The sequence below is a fragment of the Bactrocera tryoni genome, unplaced genomic scaffold, assembly GCF_016617805.1.
Source record: "Bactrocera tryoni isolate S06 unplaced genomic scaffold, CSIRO_BtryS06_freeze2 scaffold_25, whole genome shotgun sequence".
NCBI lineage: Eukaryota > Metazoa > Arthropoda > Insecta > Diptera > Tephritidae > Bactrocera > Bactrocera tryoni.
Window position 1 is genome coordinate 568,938 of NW_024395977.1, and position 5,692 is coordinate 574,629.

At 31.6% G+C, this 5,692-nt stretch overlaps 1 long non-coding RNA gene across 1 annotated transcript; it reads left to right on the top strand.

Annotated features, from left to right (window-relative positions):
• The first annotated feature begins 2,018 nt into the window (after positions 1-2,018).
• Positions 2,019-4,247, top strand: LOC120780478. The gene is made up of 3 exons (XR_005705876.1): positions 2,019-2,105; positions 2,161-2,704; positions 2,764-4,247. It is a non-coding gene; the product is annotated as an uncharacterized LOC120780478 (long non-coding RNA).
• Positions 4,248-5,692: the final 1,445 nt, after the last annotated feature.

The window sequence follows — 5,692 nt, forward strand, 5'->3', positions numbered from 1 at the left end:
TCTTACAACGTTTTATACTCTACTAAGAATCAAAATCAGGGAAATACTTTAAATTGTAAAACCAATGTTCGAAAATCCTGATATTAGTTGTATAGGGGTTAGGCCAAGTTTTCGTTCAAATTTGTCTATTTTAGGCACAAAGATACACTCTTCTGAATAAAATACTCTCTCTTATCCTTCTTACTTTCATTGGGATAATTCACATATTGGGCGATATATGCAGTACAAAGTCACGCTGAAGTTCGAAATTCTTTATATTATATTAAGTACTTATATGGGGACTAAGGGAAGTATTGTTTCGATTCAACCCATTTTTGACATACAGACATACCAATATAAGATAAGGATTAACATTTAATTCCATTTTCGATGAAAAGTCAACTATAGGTACTGGGGTACACATATTCGTGAAAATTTTTTTGTGATAAGGTGGCATATACTAAAGGCAAAGTTTAATCCCATTATAATAATTGCTTTTTGATTTGGGTACTGAAGAGTAAAAGAATCAAGTGGAATTTAAAATTGTGCTATATGGGAACTAGACGTTTTTGTTGTATAATTTCACTCATTTTCACAAAGTGGAATATGAAAAGATTTTGTCGAAATCGGTCAATCGGGACCCGAGACATGGGATTTAACCAAAAAGTGGGCGGTGGTACGCCCATCGTTCAATTTTTACCACGGTCCCTAAAAACCCTTGTCATACCAACCCGTCGGCGTTTTTAACGTTTCTGGCGCATTTAGTCATTGATTTATCGCGCTTTTATGTAGTAGTTTTGAACAGTACCGTTATATAGGGAGTGAGCGGAGTTTTCATCCGATTTCATTCATTTTCACACTATCGGTAGTAGTTTCTGAAATACATATCTGTGCTGGGCGAATTTGGTTATTGTAGCTTCAGTGGTTTAGGAAATATGCACATTAAATATATTAGGGGGCGGGACCACGTACAATTTTTTATCCACCGGTGCACCTTGCTACTGTGATCCCCTGTTCCAAATTACAGTTTTTTATCTTAATAAAGTGCTTAGTTATGGCACTTTATATATTTTCAGTTAATGGCGATTTGTGGGCGTGGCAGTGGTCCGATTACGCCCATCTACGAACTCGAACTTTTTTTGTACTAAGGAACACACATACCAAGTTTCATCAAAATATCTCAATTTTTACTCAAGTTACAGCTTGCACGGACGGATGGCCGGACAGACAGTCAACCACGTACATATAAAACCCTATATCTATCTCGATTAGCGATACGCACAACCGTTAGGTGAACAAAACTATAATACTCTGTATCAACTGGTTGCAAGAGTATAAAAAAAATAATCTTTTAATGCGAATAGCTTTAAAGTCAAAAGAATTATTCCAAAAGTGATAGTGACGCAATATCTTTCTACTACATATATTTAACATAAATAGCTTATTTTAGACAGCACAAAGATTCCAAGTTTGCTTTTCCGTATTGATTGCCTCATCACACTGCGCAGTTTGCATTACTGAAAACGCCCTTGACTATTCTTTCATCTTAATAACTTTTTCATCTATAGGGTGCCCCAAAATTATCGCAAGATTGGAATTAAATAGAAAGAGAAAATTTTTAGTTTTTCAATTCTAATTTTTTCAGGGGAAATTTCTAGTGCGAGTTCGAAAAAGGTTGCGTTTAACGCTACTGGTAATGGAAGGAGAAGGAGAGAGAAAGAGGGAGAGCTACACAGCTAGTGTTATTAATTCTCTGACAAGCAGTGTTGCCGTTTTGCTTACTTGTAAGCAAAAGTGCTTACTTTTTCTCTTCATGTTAAGTTGTGCACTTTTCCCCCATTTTGCTTACTTTTTTCTTTAGATCTTTTAAATTGAAGTGTATTATTTATTGATTTTAGGTATTTCAAATAAATTTAAATAAGTGACAGCACTGTTAAGCACTTATACATTTCATAGTCATGTTATTGATGCAAGTGGCAGCACTGTTCACTTTTGACGTTTGTATGCTGTGCTATGATTTCAAGAAAGTAGCTATAATCCTGCTATTGATGCAAGTGGCGGCAATGTAAATTTTTTACTTTTGTATACTGTGCTGCTGTAATTAATAAAGTAGCATTTATGGATAGGTGAGTAAAAGTGTAATTCATAGTTTTAATTTATTTATCAATTATACTTTAATAGGTATTTGATTAAAAAAAAACAAGCCGTCAGAGCCATCGGAAATAATTGTCCCACTATCTTATAGTGAAAGCAGTTTAGTTCTTTGGAAACATTATTATATTCCAAACGCTTATTTTTTTCATACTTGATAGCGACACTCATGAAGCACAAGCAAAAAAAAACTGAACGAAAGTTTAGGTCAGCTTGGCTAAGTAAATTTCCTTGGCTGCAGGACAACGATGCGTCCAGCTTTTGTATAGCCTGCGAAAAGAAAATTGCAAATAACGTGACGTACTTTAACAAGCATTCTAATTTATCCTGCCACTTGCAAAATGTTGAGCGTAAAAAAGATCAAGTGAACATCGAATCATGCATGAATGTGGAAAAGCAGCAACTTTCCCAGCAAGTGCGTCAAGCTGAACTGACATTGGTCATGTTTTTGATATGCCATTTCTGTTGATGTATTCTTTGCCGTCTCTTATTAAAGAATGCTGCCCGGACTCAAAAATTGCAGCTGCTCTTCAAATGGCAAGAACCAAGTCAGCAAATGTAGCAGAAATTTTAGGTAATATATATGCGCATTTCTTCCTCTTTGCTCAAGAAAATATTTATTTATTTATTTAGGTAATAAGGCAAGGGATAAAATTGTGGATCAATTAAAACAAATAAAATTTTCGCTCATTGTTGATGAAACTACCAACGTATCAACGAAGAAATCGTTAGTCTTAATTGCGAGATATTTTGACCATTTGACAAAAAGAATAAGCGACAAATTTTTGGGTTTAATCAGCGTAGTAAAGTAAAGTATTAAAGAATTTTTCAACGAACAGGGCGTTCCATTAGAGAACATCATAGGTCTCGCCACCGATGGCGCAAATGTAATGGCTTCAGAGGTAAATGGATTAGCAGGAAAGTTTAGAAACGATGTTAATTTGTTTTATTTAAAATGTTCTTGCCATTCACTACATTTATGTTCCGCTTACGCGTGTAAAAAACTGCCTGGTCAAATTGAACAACTTTGCCGTAATATTTACAAATTTTTTGCACACAGTCCAAAAAGAATTGAAGAATTTAAAGATTTTCAAGATTATTGTTCGGTGCAGCCACATAAAATATTGGGTATTTCCATGACCAGATTTCTTTCACTGGAAGCAGTCATAAATAGAATAATAGAACAGTGGAATCCATTACAGTTATATTTTTTAGACTCTGTGTTGGAAGTAAATGGAATCAAAGCCAATGAGATGGCAGTGCAAATGAATGATCCTGAAATCAAAACCTACTTTTTTTATCATATATCCTCAAAATCATAAATGATCTCAACAGGGAATTTCAATCGGAAAAAGTTCGCTTGCCTTATTTATATTCCCATCTGGACACGACTTTCAAATTATTATTAAGCAATTTCATTAAAATTGAATATGTAAGCGGTTATCATTAGAAAATATTAATTTCCACGAAAAAGAAAACTATTTACCAATAGAAGAAATATGCATTGGATCCAAGGCAGAACAACATTTGCAAAAAAATAAACTATCCTTTTCTGATACAGTTAGAATAAAAAATAGCATTTTAAATTTTTATTTGGAGCTGTTGCAGCAAATTAAAAAAAGGTTCGATTTTTCGAGAAATGACCTAAAATTATTATCGATTATTACGCCCAGCATAGTTTTATCTGATCATCAAACACAAATTGAGCCCTTGTTGTATCAATTTTCCAATTTATTTGAATTTAATGAGGACGTAATTGTACAGCAATGGAAAATATTAAGATTTTCCAAACTCGATTTGAAAAGGGATATGGATATTGAAGATTTGTGGGAACAAGTTTCATACCATAAAGATGGAATGGGCCAACATTGTTTTAAGGATTTGACCAATTTGGTACAAAATTTAATAACATTGCCGCACAGCTCAGCAGCTGCTGAACGGCAATTTTCTGAATTAAATCTGATAAAAACGAAATTGAGAAATAAACTCAGCTTAAAAACTATTAATAACATAATGCTGGCCAAAGAACTGTGCACTAGTCGCAAGCCAAATTATGTTTGGTCTGCTGCAAAAGAAAATCTTTAAAAATATATGAAAGTTTAAAAAATTACACAAACTTTACAAAAGATAATCAGATTTAAAAAAAAATTTAAAAAAAATTACAAATTTTTTATTCAGAATTTTCAAAAAGTCGTATACTCAACGAATAAAATTTATGTACAATTAAGTGCAAGTTTCAAGTCGCTGAAAACTACCGTTAAGTTTTAGAATTTTGAGTTTTTTAAGCCAAATTGCATTCCCGAAATCTCTGAAATTTGATTATTTTTGGTAAAGTTTGTGTAATCTTTAAACTTGTATTTATTTTGTATCTGTTATGCATCGAACTATGTTTTAAATGAAAATTCTTTAAAATAAATAAATAAATATAATAATTTTACTATTATTTTGACCACAACTGTAAACCGAATTTATTACTTTTTGAAAAAGTAACTTATTTTTAAACATTTTTTTTAGTTACCTACTTATTTAAAATGTTAATGAATGGTTATCTTTATTTTGTTACTTATATTTATAAGCATACGTTTTGTTATTATAAATTAAAGTGAACTTGAAAAAATTTTTGCTTACTTTTTTTTCAGTTTGCTTACTTTTTTGAATTTGTATGTTTACAAAAAAAAATTTTCAGTGGCATCACTGCTGACAAGCCACCCTATTGGCGTTGATGTGAATGCAAACTTGTAGGTATGTATGTTTGTCGGCAAAATAGACATTTGATTTTATTTCCATCGTTTTGTAAGAACTCTAGTTTTTACTCCGTCCTGTCCAAGAATGATAGAATACAAGATTACGACAACCGCCATTATGAAACGTCATAGTTACGTGTTGAGAAGAAGAAGAGTGAAAAACTGTCAAATGGCTTGCAAATTGTAAACAGAAAAGTAAACACTTTTGTAAATTCGCAAAATATTGTTAATTCTTTCGATTTTAATAAAAAGTTTTAGTGAAGCGATTGAATATTGTTGAGTGAAAAGATTTGAATCATTTCTAAAGAAATATATCGGCCTATTGATAATAAAATTGTCTATTAAGTTGTGATTCAAATGGAGAAGACGTTTCTTGTGTTGTATATAAATATATACATATATTATAAGTTCAGATGTATCAGATGTATGAAATTATGATAAAAGAATTGTGAAATTATTAATTTAGTATTAAATATATCATTTCTTTTGCAAAATAACACCAATTTTTTGGCAACTTTTAAATCGGCCGGAAAACTGAAAAAACTCGTTTTCGATCCTTTAATTGCATAATAATTATTACAACAAGCCACTGCACATTTCATTTTAAAAAATTAATATATTTATGCTTAGAAATTTAAATAAATACAACAGTACACTTACACTGGTTTTCTTCATTTGAACAATTTCCACACATGCTACTCTATTTATTGTGGATGTGCCTAAAACTAATTATATACATATTTTCTCGCAACAATATTCTAAACATTCCACTGAAATTTTTCCTGCAAATACGAATGAATTAATATTATTTTGGGAAT